Here is a 19,085-nt window from a genome sequence, read left to right as displayed (position 1 = left end):
AAAACTTGTGATTTTAAGCACATTTCTAACATAACGACGATTCGCTAGCGTTGGAAGGTGACTGCGAAGCGTTTTGTTTTCTTTTCAGGGTTTTATGGGTTCGCTTGAGTTCCGTCGCGGGTCTTCAAAACACCGATCGCGCTGAAAGAGGATGGCGTCTGCTCTTTGCGCCGCGTCGGGTTCTTCCGAAACTATACCTCTTCTTTCGCCAAAGAAGATGCAAGTGAGACTGAAAAACCGATGGTTGTCTAAGCAGGCAAAAGAGATGGTGTGCAACGTGTACGCTGGCGTAAGGAGCAGTCAGCCTCAGCTTTCTATATCATCCGTGCGCCGCAAAGTCAGCGAGCTCACCGGTGTGAGTGAGCGTGCCGTCTCCCGTATTAAAGCGGAGGCCCTCTCTGGCTCTCTTAAATCTCCAAAGCGAAGAAGGCTGAAGTCGTCACCTGGGCTTGTTTTCAGAAAAAGAACGGGAAGACGCGGCTTGAAAGGTACGACACTTTCACTCTCGCTGTCCTGAGGCGCAAAGTGCATCAGTATTATATGCGCAACGAAGTGCCGACTGCCGCAAAGCTAAGGGAGGACTTAGTAAATGATCACGATATGGATATGTCGAATATAAGTGTCCGTACGTGCAGAGGATACTAAACGATATCGGGTTTGCGTTCCGGAAGCGCAAGCTGAACTCTTCCCTTCTGGAAAGAGACGACATCGTCATGTGGCGACGAAAGAACCTCCGGATGATCCGGGGGATGAGAAAGAAGCAGAAGCAAGTACGCTTTCTGTTAGGTATTTTTGGACATGCAACTGCATGCATTATGTGAGAAGGTAAGGATTAAACATGTATTGTTTTGTAATTGCAGAGCTGTAAGACAATTACAATGGAAAAGCGCAGTGCAGTGTCGGAAGCGGTTCGGATGAACATGGAGAGGCAGGCGCGTAATAGACGAAGCAATACGGTCATACGTAAGTTGAGTGCCTTGCGCTGCCGGCTTCGTCGTGTCATGTGATCGCGATGAAAACCGTCCAGGTGCATCGTCTCACGTACCCTGCGATCACGTATAGCGATGGGGCCGCTTCGGGGCTGCATGTATGAGTCTGTATGCTTTTTTTTTTAAACCTCTGTCCGTCCTAAATCGAAGATCGCGTCAAAATCACTTTGGGCTCGTTATTTATTACTATTATTATTAATTATTATTATTATTATTATTATTATTATTATTATTATTATTATTATTATTAGTAGTAGTAGTAGTAGTAGTAGTAGTAGTAGTAGTAGTAGTAGTAGTAGTAGTAGTAGTAGTAGTAGTAGTAGTTGTAGTATAGTAGTAGTATTTAGCTTTCAACTAGCAATGGATGCAGAAAACCGAGTGCCACATAAATTCACTTCCTTTTGCAGGACCGTTTCCTACCTTGATGAGACCTGGGTTAATGCAGGCCACGTTAAAGATAAAGTTTCCACAGGCACCACAGTGGCGTCAAGGGAGGATGCGTTTTGCCAAGGCCTAACAACTGGACTTCGTGCACCAAGCGGCAAAGGCGGCAGATTGATCGTGGCTCACGCCGGCAGTGAGAATGGATTCGTCGAAAACGCGTGCCTTATCTTTCGCGCTACAAAAGGAACTGCCGATTACCACACCGAAATGGACGGTGCTCGATTCGAAAAGTGGTTCATGGGACAATTAGTGCGAACATTGATCAAAACAGTGTAATAGTTGGATAACGCTCCGTACCATAGTGTGCAACTGGAAAAAGTACCAACCTCGCGTACTCGAAAAAGCGACATTGAATCTTGGTTGAAAGAAAAAAAAACATTCCGTTTTCGGGCGACCAGCTAAAGGCGGAACTGTTGCAGGTTGTAAACCAACACAAACATCGATATTCTGGGTACCGCATTGATGCTCTGGCAAAGAGTGCTGGCCATGACGTAGTCCGGCTGCCTCCTTATCATTGTGAATTTAATCCCATTGAGCTGGTGTGGAGTCAAGGGAAAGGCTACGTCGCTGCCAACAACACTACGCTCATTCTGTCCGCAGTAGAAAAACTCGTGAACGAAGGGGTCTCTTGCGTTACAAGGGAGGATTGGTCACGGGACTGTGCCCATGTTGTACGCCTTGAAGAAGCACGGGAACGTGATGGAGTAATTGACACGCAGCTGGATGCCAATATACTTTCTCTGGACCCGAAATCTAGCTCACCCAACGAAAGCAGCGAAATGAGTGGCGTGGAAGAATTGGAAGGGGGACATCAAGATTGCTGATTCACAGGAATTTATTATTATTTCAGCTGAAAACTATTGTCACGTTGTGCGATGACAGTGTTGTGGAGCATCCATATATATTTTTTTTTAATTTATTCGACTGCAGTGCTGTGTTTACGCAGAAAAACTACCTGCTGTAGCTTTCTGTTCTATATGAAATTACGTGGTGTGATCTACTGGTGCAAGCATTTATTGAATGCTTACTTAGACAAACATACAACAGATATATAGTTTCTACGAGCATTAGCAAAGATCATTGTAGGCGCTGTCTCTTCTTCGCAATTTACTTTTTATTTCTCACGGAAACGTAACAATATATCGCGCATTAGCGCACGTTAGTGTTGGCTTCTAGTGCTAAAAAATAGGTAAGCTATCTATTTTACTTCGTTAGTGAAAAATGTGCGAGCCAAGAGTTATAATGCCTTACTGAAAGTTGCTGGGCGCGGCTGATTGCACGTATAAAAGAAAACAGCAATGTCTGTACGTTCTCGTCTGGCTGCTCGTCGTTAATGGTGACTATAAAGCGCGCGTGAACCTATTAAAAAAAGATATCGGACTCCAACAAGTAAGCTGCGGAACGCGCTTCTTTCTGGCGGCAGAAACGAAACTGAAACTGCTCCGTGGAGGCCGACCCTCCGAACTACATGGCGGAGGGACACATTTACAGGTGCTCCTCCTCCGTAGCTTCGATAGCGGGGCCAAAAAAAGTTGTCGCGGAGTATAGGTGTAGTTTGTTATCCGCTTTACTATTCCAGGAAGACTACCATTTTTCTTTTTGTTGGCGATGTACAAGTTTAATGCAAGTATATAAGAGAAATGCGCAACAACTTCAACAGGACACAGGAAGGAACACACAAAACAGTTCACGAGCGCTCGTGAACTGTTTTGTGTGTTTCTTCCTGTGTCCTGTTGAAGTTGTTGCGCATTTCTCTTATATACTACGCAGAACCAACTAGCCCGACAACACGCTCTTCTGAATTGTATGTTTATACACTTCATTTGCTTCTCACGGGATTTCGCAGCACATGTGTCTGCTATCTCGTAATGCCCACGTGACTTGGGACCCAGCAGAATTTTGTTATATCCTCGAGCAATGGCTGTTGCTATAGGCCGTTTTCGCGGAGAGGAGGAAAATAGCCTCAAACCGGAACGCGCTGCGCGGCTCCTCTTGTGTGGTATGTGGGGACGCGGGGGGATATAGCAGCGGGGACGGCAGGGCATTCTACGGAGAAAGGGCACACGTTGCAGTCTTTTGCGCACAGAGTGCCTTGAATAGCCGCAAAGTATCTAAGCCGCTTAGCTGATGTGAGCGATGTGCTTTCTTACCTTGTTCTTTCTTCTTTCGCCCCTTTCTTTCCTTCATTTCCCTGATCGTTTCATTTCCGCCGGCCGCAGTTTAGCTGCTAAGAGATGCCGCGGTGTGCACAATCTTTTTTTTACTCAGTTGTTTGCATTAACAAAAAAATAACCAAAAGGAGGTGATTGACAGAAGATAAAAGATTAACAGCGGTGGTATGCGCGTGTGTCGCTGTACACTGTTCCACTTGCAACTCACTCAATTGGGCTTAAGACAAGCAGCTTTTGAATTTCAAGCCCCAACCGCAAATATTTAGCTTTGGCAGCATTTCATGCGAGTTCCGAACACTCTGTTTGTCGAGTAGGGACCGGGAAAACTGAATACCCGTGCAACAACGGCAGTCTTTGGGCAACAAGCGGATGATATTCCTCGCGGCAAATATTTACACGATGCTGCCAGGTAAAGAACTATTTCGATTCAGTCGCCTGAGGTTAATGCAAGTAGGAAAGAACCTGTCCCACTTGAAGATAACGATATACTAATAAATTGCTTATCAACCTATTTAGTGAAACAGCGCTACAAAATTTTTGTTTTTTGAAAACACGCATCTCGTAAGATTTTGCTGCCGATAATAAAAATAAAGGGGAATATGATCATAGGAATAGCAGCGATTGCTTGCAGTAAGCAAACCTTGCGACGAGAAATGGACTATATAATTGTTGACAAAAGCAACGTTTGATGAGGTCATTATGAGACATAATTTAAGGTCACTATTTCATAGGTATCAATTGTCCATTTTAACTTGTATTTGGATGTCTGCATGACCGCAGCGTCAGAGAAACGTAACTAACGCCCAGTCAGAGAAATTGCAGGATAGCAGCTCCCGCCATTGACAAGTCATCGCCACTCCCCGCACATACCGGCAAACAGGTGGTTGAGTCATGTAGGTAATGCTGAAATCCGATTGCCTGGTAGTGGACGCTTGAACACCCTGCCTGATTGTCACCCAACAAAAGTATCCAGAGTAGATTAAAGGGATACGAAATGGATAATGGATACTTAAGAATAGAACCCCAGTGGAGGTGTGAGAACTTCCGTAGTAGCCGCTCAAGCAGCAAAAAGTATATGAATGATCGGCTGACCCAACAAATGCAGCGCGATTAGCATTGTTCCTAAACGTGACATATGAAACGGCTACATTCGCTTGCTTTTTTTCGTCAAATTGTTACGGTAAGCAGTCTCTAGAAATCATTAGGAATAAAAAGTAGGTCTAAAGCTGCCCTCGCGGCCAGTGGTGCGCCGCCGCCTCTCTGTGCCACATCAAAGGTACACACTCATTGTAATCAGGCTTGTAGCCTTCAGCCAACCTGATCAGGAGCATAATTTTTTGTCATTTCTGACCAAATAGCTTCGCTGCTACTGAAAATTTCTTTTTCTTTCAGCTAGGTACTTTCAGAAAGCAAAACATTGCATGCGAAAGCTCCAAAATGCCGATTTGCGCTACTTGTCGCCTGTTCAGCGGATGGGACCCCACATACCAGCATGGCGGTTGTTCACACCTCGGCCGCTAGATGGCGCCACATACACAAAATGGCAGCTAGATCAGGGTGCCTTAGAACACGCAGCTACAAAAAGAAATTTAACAATGGAGATGACGCATGTGCTGTATGTGGAAATTCCAGTGAAACAATTGACCATATTATACTCGAATGTGATGGTATCTATCCGGAAGTTGGTGCAGGCGCAATCACTGTTCCTGAAGCTCTGGGCTTTAGAGATAACAGTGGCCGGGTGAATAAACCGGCGGTGGAAACTAGCAAAAAACGACTGGAAGATTGGTGGCTTAAAAGCAGAGAAGTGACATAATGTTAGTAATGTAGGAACAAAATTTAATAAATAGAATGGTGGTTTAGTTAACATTCTAAATCAATAATTAAGATATAGGGAGAAAAATGAGCATGATAGCTACTGCTACCCCCCCGTTTCAAAGGGGACGCTCCTATATTTCATCCATCCCATCCCGGCAGCGCCCATGATAAAACAGTCTATAGGCACCGTGCAGAAACCCAGGGGGCAGCACCCGCGGCGAACAGGCAGCGCCACGAGTGAGCGCCGGAACAGTTTGATAGGGAGACGCGCGGCCGCCTGGGCAGGGCGCGCGCTTGAAAAAGGTGGCCTGCGCAGCGAAATAGTAGCAGTTTCAGCCAGCTCGAGTGACGTAGCGAAGCACAAACAATGCGAGAGCCACACGACACACGACGCAGAGACAGAAACGAGCCCTGACCACCCGCTGGACGTTTATTTCTAGGCTGGAAACACGCGAAACGGAAGACGACAGGCGAAGCATGGAGAAGCGTGCGCAGTTGGAAAAGGCCGAGCAAAAAACGGAGGAGGTGGGAGGGTGGGGGCGTAAAAAACACAGTAAAAACTTAGAAAAATAAAAAAAAGAACATTTGTGGCCAACGCTGGTACAGCTTCACAAAGGCCAGCTGGAACGCCCCAAGCTGAAGGACTGAGAAAAAAAAAAAAAAACGAAGCTGTGGGGAATCGAGCGGCCGAGAAGGATGAAACTAGTGTGGGAGAAGAATAGGAATGATTGAAGTTGTAGTCGAAGAAGAGAAAAAAGCCTAAAAAAAGCGACAAGCCTGAAAACTCGAGAACGCGATTACCGGGGCCTGAAAATGCCGCAGGCACTTATATTATGCAAACGGATTTTGAAGAGCATTAGCTGTTTTCTGGTGAGGCGGTTGCCACTTCCCTCGACGATAAAGGAAAGGATGGCACGCGGTCGCTGATACAGCGACAAAGCTATGAGAATGGAAACTCCCTTACAGCACTGCACAAGCGATCTACAGTTTCTAATACACATGCATGTCTTCCTCTCTGTCACATGTCAGAATTGTAGCATGCTTAATTTTCTTTTTAGTTGAAAGAACGTCCTGCCTTATCCCGACTTGAATGCTAGTTTTCTTTCGTTTTTTTTAACGATCCTTAATGCCTCTTTAACGGTACTTTGCCCTCTGCCACAAAATTAAGTTTTGACAGGGGAAGGTAACAGGTGGCAGCCAGCCGCTCGACACCTTTTTTGGAGCAGGATGGCATGTATTGAATGCAAGGTCTGTTCAGATTGTCCACGAATAAGTAAAAAAAAAATGTATTTTTTTTTACTTATTTCTTACTATAGTCTCGATTGAGCAGTATCGCATGAGAAACCGCTTATCATTCGAGGTTCAACAGCTCAGTAGACATCGAAATGTCATTAACACAACTAAATGAATAAAGCGTATGGAATGGCAGACAGGGGCTTTATGAATCACATCTACAGAGGAGGGCGAAGTGGACAGCGAAGGATGGCGAGGAAAAAAAAAACGTTAGGCTGGGGGACGGACAAAGGAAACCGCCCAAGAGGAGAAGGAAAGTAGCGGCATAAGCGTGGAAGGAAAGGGTGTGAAAAGAAAAAAAAAGGAACGAGCTGAGAGGGAGGATAAAAATAATGAAAGCAAGCAAGCAAAAAAAAAAGTTGCCAGGCTAAATTCGCGAAACTAATGCGCAAGACATAGTAAATGCGCCATTAAAACGCTCCATTCCTGTTGATTACTCTCTGCATTGTACTGGTGCTTATGCAAGATATCGTAGACAGGGAAATATAGACCACAGGACAGCATAAATAAAAATTATGTAATGAACAACTGCATCCACGAGCGCGGCCCACTGGGCGCGCACAGCGGTCCCAGTAGCGCTGATGCCTATGAGTTGCCTAGTTTCTTTAAATATAATTTTTTTTTTTTTTTGCGGGCTGAGAAAGGATGCTAATGCAGGCGAAGAAATAGTGTGTCCTCTTTCGGGAAAAATGCTTCGCGGTAAATCTGGACGCGGCAATACCCGGGCATGATTGCCAGCTCACTGCTCGTTGGAAGGCAGCGATTCACACTTAGCGTCGCTTCGCTTCGTAAAGCTTATTCGGTGACGCGAAAAATATTTTATTAGGCCAGTGAAAATGCGTGCAACAGCAGAAACCCAGGGACAGCAACTTAGCAATTCATTTGTGACCATAGAATGCCGCGAATCGAAAGAACGAACGGCGAATGCGCCCCACGCACAGCAGATCCGCCGCGTCTCCGCTGCACGGCCGGGCGCACGTCTCCCTACCAAACTGTTCTTCCCGCCGCGAGGGGCGCGCGCGTCACACCGCGAGTTACTCCTGCACGGTGCCTATATTATGCATTATGTCTCCGAGTAACGGAGCCGCTGCATTTCTTAGATTTAGAGCTCTGAGGACAGCAAGGCAGTCTGTGTAAATAATGTTGTTTGTAACATTCTTTTTTATTATTTTCTTTACGGCAACAGAAATGGCGTGGGATTCAGCAGTGAAAGTAGATGCACAGTGTGGAAGTCTTATTATTACCTCGGAATCTCCTCGCACAACTGCACTTCCCGTGTACACAGCTGTTTTCGATCCATCGGTATAAAACTCTGCGAAGCTTCTGTATTCCTCCTGAAGTTTAAGAAATTCCTGAATAATGTGCTCTTGTGGGGTTTTAGTCTTTGGAAACTGTGTGAGAGTGAGATCACTGATTGTGCGGTGATTGTACCACGGCGGTAGAGGGCTGTTGTTTTGAGCGATATCCGGTAATGTGTTCAGAATATGGCGTTTGCAAAATATCACTTCGAACCGCATTGTCAATGGTCTCGTTGACTGAGGCCTATTTGTGAAAATGACTCTGGAAGGGCAGGTTATGGCTATTGAATATCACAGGTGTTTTTTTTTTTTTGCGACTTTATTCTAAGGACATATGCGCATGTATATAAAGCTCGTCTATCTTTCAGTGAAGGCTCGTTAGTTTCCACATAGAGGCTATCCACAGGAGACGTTCTGTATGCACCACTAGCAAGGTGGAGGCCTAAGTTATGCACTGGGTCTAACTGCTTTAAATATGATTGACTAGCTGATCCTTTTACTATGCTTCCGTAGTCCAAGCAGGAGCGCACAACTGAGCGATATATATGCAAATGGCATGCCCTATCCGATCCCCAATGTTTACGTGAAAGGACCTTCAAGATATTTACGGATTTGGAGGCTTTCGTCTTTAGGCCTTGTATGTGGGGGAGAAAAGTGAGTTTTTGTCAAAAGTAATGTCTAAGAATTTATGGTTATTGTTTACGTGCAATTTGATTTCCTCTAGGTTTATGGTAGGGGTGGGCTGTATGCCTCGTTTAAGCGACAACATCACTGCTACTGTCTTCTGCGGAGAAAATATTAACCCATTATCACTGGCCCAATTCGTTACCTTATTTATTGTTAATTGGACCTGCCTCTCATATGTGGACATGGTGCACGATGTGTAGGCTATTTGAAGGTCGTCCACTTAGAGTGAATAAATTATGAAATTTGGCATTACTTTGCTAATCGTATTCATTTTTACAACGAGAAGTGTTGTGCTTAAAATGCACCCTTGGGGTACACCATTCTCCTGCAGAAAGGTTCTTGACAAGGATGTCCCAACACGTATTTGAAACAAACGATGAGACAAGAAGTCACTTAAAACCTTTAGCATTCTGCCCGGTATGCCTATATCTGCCAGGTCGCGCAATATCCCAGACCTCCAAGTTGTGTCATATGCCTTCCCAAGGTCAAGGAAAAACGCCAAGACAATGCTGTCGGTGTATAAAGCTTCTCTGGTAGTGTTTTCGAGACGCACGAGAAGGTCACTTGTTGAGCATCCTTTTTTAAAATCACACTGGTGAATATTTAAAAGTTCCTGAGATTCTAAAACAAAAGTTAGTCAGACGTTTAAAATACTTTCAAATGATTTTTCTTAAACGCTGGTGAGAACAATGTGCCTATAACTACCAGGAAATGGCGGCTCCTTTCCAGGTTTCAAAAATGGTATGACAACTTTTTTGCACGCCTCAGGCAATTTTTCTAGGACCTAAATTTTGTAAATAAAAAAACTTTTAACAGTGCTTCTATAGCAGGTTCGGATAGGTGGGCGAGCATTTCATAGTGCATTTGGTCAGGACCAGGTGCAGTCTGTTTACCGGCAGCTAATAATTTTTTTTTTATTTCTTGTAGTGTAATTAAGCTATTATATGGTTTTTGTACCACCACTTGTAGGGAGTTTTGGTTTCTCTGCTGTATTTTTGTATTTTAGAAATGGTTGAGTGTAGTGTGAAGAACTGGAAACTGCAAAAAAATATTCACCTAAAATGTCGGCCTGTTTTCGTATAGTTTTCTGTACTCCGGGGGCTGTTAAAAGGGGAATGGTGAATGGAGAGAAGCTGCCATGTAGGTTTCGAACTGTTACCATATTTGTTTTGATGTTGTTAAGCTGTTTAATGATGTTCCATAATTCTGCCAGGAGGTTTTTTTCGGCGCGGCGGCGGATGTGTCGGGCTTTGGCTCTTGCTTTTTAAACTTTACGAAATTGTCCTTTGTTGGGTACCTGCGAAAAATACCCCATGCTTCGTGTTGTTCCTTTTTTGCTTCTTTACATTCTTTTGAATACCATACTTTGTGATTTTGTTTCACCACTCCAGAGGACTGAGGAATTGCTATGTGCGCTGCAGTAAGGATGCAATTTGTGTATCATTTAGTTCATCTATATTATAATTATCTGAAGTAATTTTTTCTAGGCTGGCCTTCTCTTGGAACACTGCCCAATCGGCTAAATGCAGCTTCCAGCGTCGCGGCTTGGATGGGATCATTTGTGGTGAAGATGTTGAGTTGATTAGTACAGGTAAGTGATCACTTCCGTATGGTTTATCTAAAACGTCCCATTTAAAATCTGTAAAAATAGAGGGTGAGCTGAGAGATAAATCAATACAGCTCATTTTTCCTGAACTAGATGAACAGCAGGTTGGTTTCCCGGTGTTAAGGAGACAGATATTATTACACAGTATAAAATCCTCTATGACTTCGCCTCTCGTGTCTGTTTCTCTGCTGTCCCAAGGGATGGAACGTGCATTAAAATCTCCTACTAATAAAAATGGCTCTGGAAGCTGCTTTGAAAGATCTAATACATGAATACTAAGTTTAAGGTGTGGTTCAAAGTATATGCAGCACACAGTTATTGTTTTAAAAGACTATAAGGTCACCGCTATAGCTTCAAACTTAGTTTTAGGTTTGTGTTCTCGAACTGCTACTCCATTTTGTACTATGATGGCAACGCCACCTGAGAGCCTGAGAGCTTGCTCTCGGTCGCGACGGAAGACTGTATAGCTTTTTAGTATATTCTTATGTTGGGGACCTAAATTTGTTTCCTGCAAACACAAGGCTAGTGGTGAGTGAGTGGCTAATAAGTATTTTATGTCATTCATATTAGTTAAACGTTCTCTGCAGTTCCATTGTATAAAGCCATTTTGTATTAAATGATTACAGAAGGCTAAGTTTTGTTTTCGGGCCCTCTGATTTGGGGCTTATCTCTTTTTTGTCGATCCAAGGAGCTGCGCCGTCCGTCTGACGTCAACGGTACAGGACTGCCTTGGCTTGTGTCCATCGCGTCTTCTGACACGCTGGACGCTCGTGCGGACCGCACAGGTACGTTTGTATTTCCCCTCACCGCGTGGTGAGAGGCCTTGGGGCCGGCTGACCTGTGGGTTTGCGCAGCCTGTTTTTCTGGTGGTGGCGCAGTGCTGGCCGCAGCCACCAAGGGCACGGATGGCCCTGCTCCCGGTTCACTGTGTGAAACCTGGGCAGGTGCCAGAGTCTGTTATGGCTCAGTGCCCTGTTGCGCCACAACAGAATAAGCAGGATTATTTGACAGAACATGATTTCGTGCTTCCCAGAAAGTTATGTTTTTATATGACCTTGGTGGTAATGATTTCCTTTTCCTGTTTCCACATTAGACATGTGAGTGAATAGGCAGGATGACTGCAATCACAGTTGGCACACAAATGTGGCTCAACCTCGCATTTCTGGCAGTCGTGTTCACGGGAAACACATTTTGCACATCTCTGCTGGTCGCGGCAAGTCTGGAAGCCCTGACCATAGCGTTGGCATTTGAAGCAGCGGCGAGGATTTGGAATATATTTCCTGAGTTGAAGTTTCACATAGCCTATATCGACTTATTCGGGGTGGATGCTTTGTGCAAATGTCAGGACTACGTGCTTGATTGGAATTTCTTTGTCTTTATGCCTCATTTTTATCCTATACACATCTGTTACGTGTTGTTCGTTTAGGCCCTCTAGCACTTCCTCTTCAGTAAGGAATCTGAGGTCGTCGTCAGAGATAAATCCGCGGACAGTGTTCAGAGAAGGATGGCGACTGATGGTCACTGGGATTTCGCCAAAATACTTCAATATGGACAGTTTTTCGTGCTGATGATTATAGAACATTTGCAACAGAAGGTTTCCGTTCAGAAGTTTCTTCACGCTGTAACCCTGCCCTATTACTTCTGTCAGTGTGGCCACTATGAAAGGTGAAATTTGTCTAGCCGTTTTCTCAGAGTTGTCACTGTGTACTAAAAGATATCGTGGGAACCTGTTTGGATTTTTCAGGAAGAATTTGGAGGCTTCATCGGTGCGGCCACTTTTTCGGGATCGATCACGTGATAGTAAAGAAGCCAAAAAAATAATCTTGTTCTTCGGTCAGGGGGGCGGTCACCCACCACCGAGCCCAACAAGGGGACGGGACAGGAGCTTCCGAGAAAGTCCAGCCCACGCCAGGCTTACACCCTGACTATAACCAAATATGGCTTAACACGTACAGGTTGGTTGGCCACACAAGGTTAACCCTTGCCACCTGGAAAAGAAAAAAATAACAGAAAAGAGGAGGAGACAGAACAGTTGTAAGGTAGAAGACAGGAAAGCAAAAGATGCAGGGGAGGATAGGAAAAGGCGACTGCCGATTTCCCTCGGTTGGGTCAGGCCAGAGGTGCCGTCTATAGGAAGCGTGGGCCAAAGTGGTGTGTTACCTCGGCCGACGAGCCTTAAAGGTCCAAACACTCGGCATCGGCTCTTTTCCCAAGACACGGCGATGGACGTAGGACGGAACGTGGGTGCTCGGGGTCCGTGGTGTCGCACAAAACACACAAACACCTGCTTAACAGGTGCCCCCTGCGGGGCCGTAAGCTTTGTTAAAATAGGTTTTGCTAAGACACTAATCTGCAGATCCCACCCACTGATTACCGCAATATGCTCACACACACATCTAGAGGTGATATGTTTCAGTAATCGTACCTCCCAAAAAGCGTTGTTGAGTTTAAACACTCCAATTCACACTATTTGTTTAGATTCGCTAATCGTACTTTTTTGTGAACAAAAATACAATGGATTGTGTTTCTTGTAGTAGTACGCATGCGCTGATCGGTATTTTTTATTTTCCCCTTGTAATAGCCGATAAGGGCTTCCAGAATTGTTTATAAAGTGAAACATAAATTGATATGCAAACATACTGCATGGTTGTCACCCGGAAAACATTTACACTAAAATCGCGAAAATCTGGCGCCGAGGTTCAGCAGTGATCCTATATGAGTGAACGGTGGTGGTGGTGGGGGTAGTGGGTAATTAATTTATATACAAATGAAAGGGAAAGCTGTTTGCCAGCCAGGGTATCTGCTATCTGATATCTGAAGTACCTGAACTGGGGCGGCGGAAGTAAAGGGATAGCGAGGAAGGGGTAGAGAAAATCGAACAGGTGAGCGATAGAGAGAAAGGAAAGTGTAGGTAAAAATAAAAAGAAATATATACATTAAAGAACAATAAACAGTAGTTTGCTTGAGGCCCAGCAGCAAACGTCAGTGAATGACGCACCGAACTGAATCTGGGGAAGTGGAGATGGTTCTTGTGTGCTGCACTCTAACGCGTCACATACCGTTCTTATAAATAATGTCAGAACACAACGCAGCTGTAGCATACACTGACGATACCATATCAGGTACAGGCTCCAGGGAATATGTAGTCTTCACTTTTTTGCACCAAGGTCACGATTTGTTACGTGTGGCATATACATAAATCATATCCACATCGCTGCTAGAGTGTTCGTGCCATTAAATCATGTCATCATATCGGTCTCACTCCTCAACTTTGCTCAAGCACATACAGTTTTTAAGGCCCAAGAAAACACTCTTTGCACAATCCCGACCATTTCCTTTTCGTCTTCATTCTGAACCCTACTATTCCAACAGTCCTGGCCTATACGCCGATCAAGAACACTGCCTTTTCTATTTTCCTGCTTGTCAATCTAGCTTCCTGCCTCCCCTTCCCTTGAGCCCGCTCCTAGCTCACCAGGCTGTTGTCAGCGCAGCTGAAAGACGAGCTTGCCCTTGCGAATGGGGCGCAGGATACGTTCGCGGTTTGATCTGCATTTTTGATCTCACATTCTCTGTGTCCTCTCGAAATCCCTCTCATTATTTCAGCTTACTTAATGAAATACACTGTACTACGTTTTCCTTCTTCACCACTTTAACTAAATATAGCATAACAAGGCCTTTCGTATCATTTGAATATTACATCTTACAACATTTACAAACTAATTAAGTATTAGTAAGTTTAGTTCCTACAGCGCATATCACTATCTAGCAACGTTTTTTCATTGTTCGGTCATTCTATCCTATTTTTACAACTACCTACATGCACACATTAATTTAGTTGGTTTTGGATGTCGTTTTCTTAACGTATACCTTTTTCTCAAGTATATATGTTGTCAAGATGTTACTTATTCAATAGTTTCTCACTTCCCTACACGAAACAGCTGCTTGTTTCAAATATCCACGCTAATTTTGTAATCTTCATAGTTGAACTAGCACCAGTATAGCATAGAGCAATAATCATATAGGCACTACTTTAGTTTTTAAGCGAATTTATTTATGAGCTCGCAGTGTTCGTTTCATGTCATGCTTGGAGTATCACAAATTTCTACGTAATGAAATATTACACAGGTGCTGTGGAGACTGACGCTAAATCCCTGTTTAGCACGGGGCTCTCTTTTATTGCATATAGTGCATTTGTATGCCATATTATGCTTTTAGTACATACTATCGTTATCAGCCTCTGGTAGGTCTAATTTTTAAATCGTTCTATAGTGAACTGATCTGTTGTAGAGAACTTTGGTATATTCCATCGTTGTTAATACGTTTGTCCATCATTTTGTCGTCTCGCGAGATTATAGTAAGCAATATGCGGTACATTTTACGAGCGGTAACCGCCAGGTTATCGCTTGTAGACGTTTAGATGTGAATAAACTTAGTCGAAGAGGTTTCGGTACAATACTTCCCTATGAGACGTTTTATTTACTTATGCAATCGTAAAAAAATACACGTATGTGAGCAATGCACATTAAACTTGAAATAAAATGGCTGATACAGTTGGAAGTATCGCTCAGAGAAGTGATATCGCTCAGAGAAGTGAACCTCGGCCAATTTAGGCGCATCGTACTATTTCTGACCGCGGTGTGAAATCATGCACATTTCATTCAGTACTTGAAAATATGCTGATGTTTGGGCATGCAAAAAGTCCTTACGTAATTCATTTTCACATCACAAGCGCGCGAAGAACACTGTCGTCTGGTACTTATGCATTATACACAGAAGTTGAACAAACGTAAAAGAAAGAACACAAATGATTAAAACACGAATATGGCCAAGTAAGGCGCTATAATATCCATTACCAACGAATCACATATATTAGAGAAAAGCATTAAAGGTGCGCAATACTGTTACAGGAAAGTAGTGTTCAGGAAAGCCAGGCAAATGAAGAAAGAGGAGGAGTTGGAGGGGTGCTTGTTCCGTTGGACCATCTCTGATGGTGCCTGTACTACTTTCCCGCTGGCCGCGTGAACCAGGCTTGGCATTTTGCCAGAAGGCCTTGTTCGTCACGTTACGGGCTTGACATTGTGGAGGAGTTGCAGGGTAAAGATCCTATGCCCTATAATCAGCGCAGTTAGAACTGAAGCATCATAGGAGTCGTCGACTTGTGGGCCTTGACCCACTGAATAGTACCATGCAACCTGCCGATGACCCGCCAGAAGCTCAGGGTGCAGCTGCAATCCGAGTTGGAGACCAGCCTGTTGGCGCTGTAACTGGTTCCACGAAACATTATCGGCAGCCTCGGAATTTCAATGAACAGCGGGCGAGGACGTTGCCGAGTGACTGACCCACTACCGATGGGTAAGCTGCTAAAAACGATGGGATGCCTCTGCTCAGCTAGCCAATGTGGATTTCTTCCTGACAAATACTGTGCTAGTCTGGTTGAAAAACCATGAGGACACTGATAACCTTAGAACATTTTGTCATCGAATTGTGCCTGTGATTTGTGGACTGCGTTACACGAAAACAAACTCGGAGAACACTTGCTCGCACACAATTCTCAGCTACCGGGAGAAACCTACACAACCTTAATAGAGGAAGTCTTGAAACTCTGTACAGCAACATTTGTCCAGATGACCGAGGACGATAAAGTAGGTCATCTGCTTAGAGGCATCGCTGATGTTTATAATTTTTTGAAAGCAGGTGATGACCTGGACACTGTCTATGATCACATTTGCCACCTTCGCACTTTCGAGACATTGAGGATGTGTCGCATAAGGCAGAAATTTGGGCGGCTAGTCAACGTTCCAACTGTGGCTAGCATTGAAGATACCTTCAGGATCTGTCATTGACGATCCGGCAAATAGTTCGCGAGGATTTCCAGCGGTTCGAGCCGTCTGTACGGTGTCCACCGACCATGCCTGCTGACGTTACCGCTCCTCGAGAGGCTCTCGCCATGCTTTTCTTGATGCCCGGGACGAATACCGTCATCACACACTTATGCCTGTAGCACAACGGCAAGAGTCGATAGCTCTAATCAACTCTCTCGCTATGACTCACGCCCGGCTCACTATACACACAGCAATACGAGCCGCGCTTTGAGCAAAATCCCTAACCGTCACCTGTTCGCTCTTTCAGGCGTCCAGCCTGAAAACCTGCAGGTACGTTTTATTATCAAATGGCCCCTGCCCCCTTGGAGTTTGCAAGAGAACGAACTTTTCACCGCACTGCCTCGGTCTGCCACCGTTGTGTCATTGAAGGACACATCGCTCCTACTGCCGCAATCACGCACACACCCGCTACGGTCGCCCCGTCAACCAAGCTCAGCCACGTAGCCATTTATATGATTCCTCTTGGCAATGGACCACATCTTCATGCGATGTTCCCCAGACCGATGGACCACACAGTCACTCTCCTTTCCCGACGGAAGCTTCTCTCTACCGCCTGCCTCTTCTGCCCGTCGCTTTTCGTCACCACGGCCGTGGCGGTGGTCTGTATCGCCTGTGCCGGAATACTAGTCAGCGCGGCCGCTGTAGGCGAGGCCGCAGGAGACTGTGCACTGCCTGCAAAAATTCCTCCAACTGTTATAATGTTAAAGAACACTGTTTCTGTGCTTGTCGATGGTGTGGCGAAAGTGGTGTTAATGAATGTCGGAGCGTCAATTTCTATTATGAGTTTATCTTTTAGGAGCGCTTAAGCCGAAAAGTTATGTTTATGTGGGACGTATATGTGAACTTTCATGGGCGGGTGGTGAGTTGCTATACTCTTTGGGGATGTGCTGTGCTATGATGTGCCTTGGCGGAACAATATTCACCGCTAAGTTTGCAGTGGCTTCGCGATGCATGCATGACGTGATTCTCGGAATTGCTTTTTGATTGGTTCAGGGCGAGTTGGTAGAGAATAACGGAAAACAGCGCTGCCGGATTGGTGTGTCCACACAGCGCAATTGTATGCCCTTCTTCTTAGCCTTCGTCCGCCAGCGCTGTTTTCCATTATGTTCTTTAATATTTGCGAATGTGTGGTGCGATGGTAGACGGTCGCTACGAAGAACTCTGCATTGATGGTTTCCTTCCGTCGGGGCTCTTAGAGGACTCCTCATAGCTGGAGGATATGTTTTGCGTATCCGAGGATACCACGGTAGATGCCCTTTCTATGCTGTGCGTACGAGTTTTGTGCCCTTGTCGTGCTTCAGACACCTTCAATGATACGGTGGCACCGCTGCATTAAAACTGTGCCAAACTGATTCTAGTTCTTCATTGCGTTCTGTCGGCGGTCAAGGGCGGCTCACGACTGTGGGCCATCAATAGTTCTTCGCAACCTGTGGTTTAGCCCGTGAATATGAAGATGGCCACATGTGGTCAATAAATGCTCCTCCGTTGGTGGTCTTGATAACAAATGGGCCTAACGGAGTTACTGGTACCAAAACCCCTTACTCGCCACTGCGTCGAATGATCAGTAAATCTCTAACGCGTGAACAACGTGCGGCGTTGCAGACTTTACTATTTAAGTACTCGTAGATATTTTACTTTCGGATACAAGTGGTTCAAGGTGTATTCCCCTGGCACGTACCCGCATCATATTAACGCAGGCTACTCACATTCATCTCGACAGAAGCCGTATAGAGTGCCGCCAACAGAACGGCAGGTCATCAGTGAAGAGGTTCGGCATACGCTGGTCAAAGGTATTATTCAAGAGCCATGCGTACTTGGGCTGCTTCTGTCATTCTGGTCAAGAATAAAGACGATACATGGCGCTTTACATGGACTATCGCCGCTTGAATGCTGTAACTAAGAAGAATGTTTATCCTCTTCCCCGGATCAATGACGCCATTGATTGCCTGCACGCCTCATTATAATTTTCATCCTTAGATTTGCGGTCGAGATATTGGTAGATACCTATGGTCCCAAAGGCCAAGTAGAAGAGTGCTTTTATCATATCCGACAGCCTTCTTGAATTTAATGTAATGAGGTTCAGACTATGCAATGCTCCTGCAACTTTTGAGAGATTTATGGATGCCATCCTACGAGGCTTAAAATGGCATATATGTATGTACTACCTTGATGATGGCGTCATTTGAGCCGGACTATTCATAAGCACAATGTCGTCTTGGGCTTATACAAGACTGGCTGAAAAACGCTGGTCTCGTGTTGAATGCGAAGAAATGTCGCTTCGGTGAACGGCAGGTTTTGGTTCCTGGTCACCTTGTTGATCGTGTGGGCGTTAGAGCTGATTCACAGTAGACGGCTAACGTTGCATCATTTGCAACCCCTCAGAATGTAAAGGAACTTCAAAGTTTTCTTGGGTTTTACTCATAATTGCGCCACTTCATTCCTCGTTTTGCAGACATCACTCACCCGCTCACGTGCCTTTTCTGCCTACGAGTGGTTCTCCGATTGAGGCTCTTCCATCCGCAAACTTTAGTTTTCACTAACATCTCATCTAATTCTCCGACAAATCAACCCTCCTGCCCCCAACAAAAGTGCACGCTTACGCCAGTGGTATTGACGTCGGTGCTTTGCTGATCCAGCTTTATGATGAAAAAGAACATGTTATTGCTACGCCAGTCTCTCCTTAAGCACACCTGAGCGCAATTAAGCAATAACTGAGCAAGAGTTCTTTTTCGTAGTCTTCGCCGTTCAGAGGCTCTGCTGCTCTTTTGTACGGACGTCCCTTCACAGTGGCTACTGACCATCATTCCCTGTGTCGGCTGATCAACCTGCGCGATATGTCTGGCTGTCTTGCGCTGTGGGCAATGCGTTTGCTAGAATTTGATTATATAGCGTCATAC

At 45.0% G+C, this 19,085-nt stretch overlaps 1 protein-coding gene and 1 pseudogene across 3 annotated transcripts in view; one reads left to right on the top strand and one right to left on the bottom strand.

Moving 5' to 3' along the window:
* Window positions 1-19,085, bottom strand: part of LOC146200637 (glucose dehydrogenase [FAD, quinone]-like) — a 126,380-nt gene that overhangs the window by 73,880 nt on the left and 33,415 nt on the right. The gene's annotated exons all lie outside the window — the stretch shown is intronic.
* Window positions 183-18,694, top strand: LOC146200638 (uncharacterized; annotated as a pseudogene).

Source organism: Amblyomma maculatum, chromosome 2, assembly GCF_055883805.1.
Source record: "Amblyomma maculatum isolate TAMU_Amacu chromosome 2, ASM5588380v1, whole genome shotgun sequence".
NCBI classification, from domain to species: domain Eukaryota; kingdom Metazoa; phylum Arthropoda; class Arachnida; order Ixodida; family Ixodidae; genus Amblyomma; species Amblyomma maculatum.
This window is presented reverse-complemented; position numbering and strand designations above follow the sequence as displayed.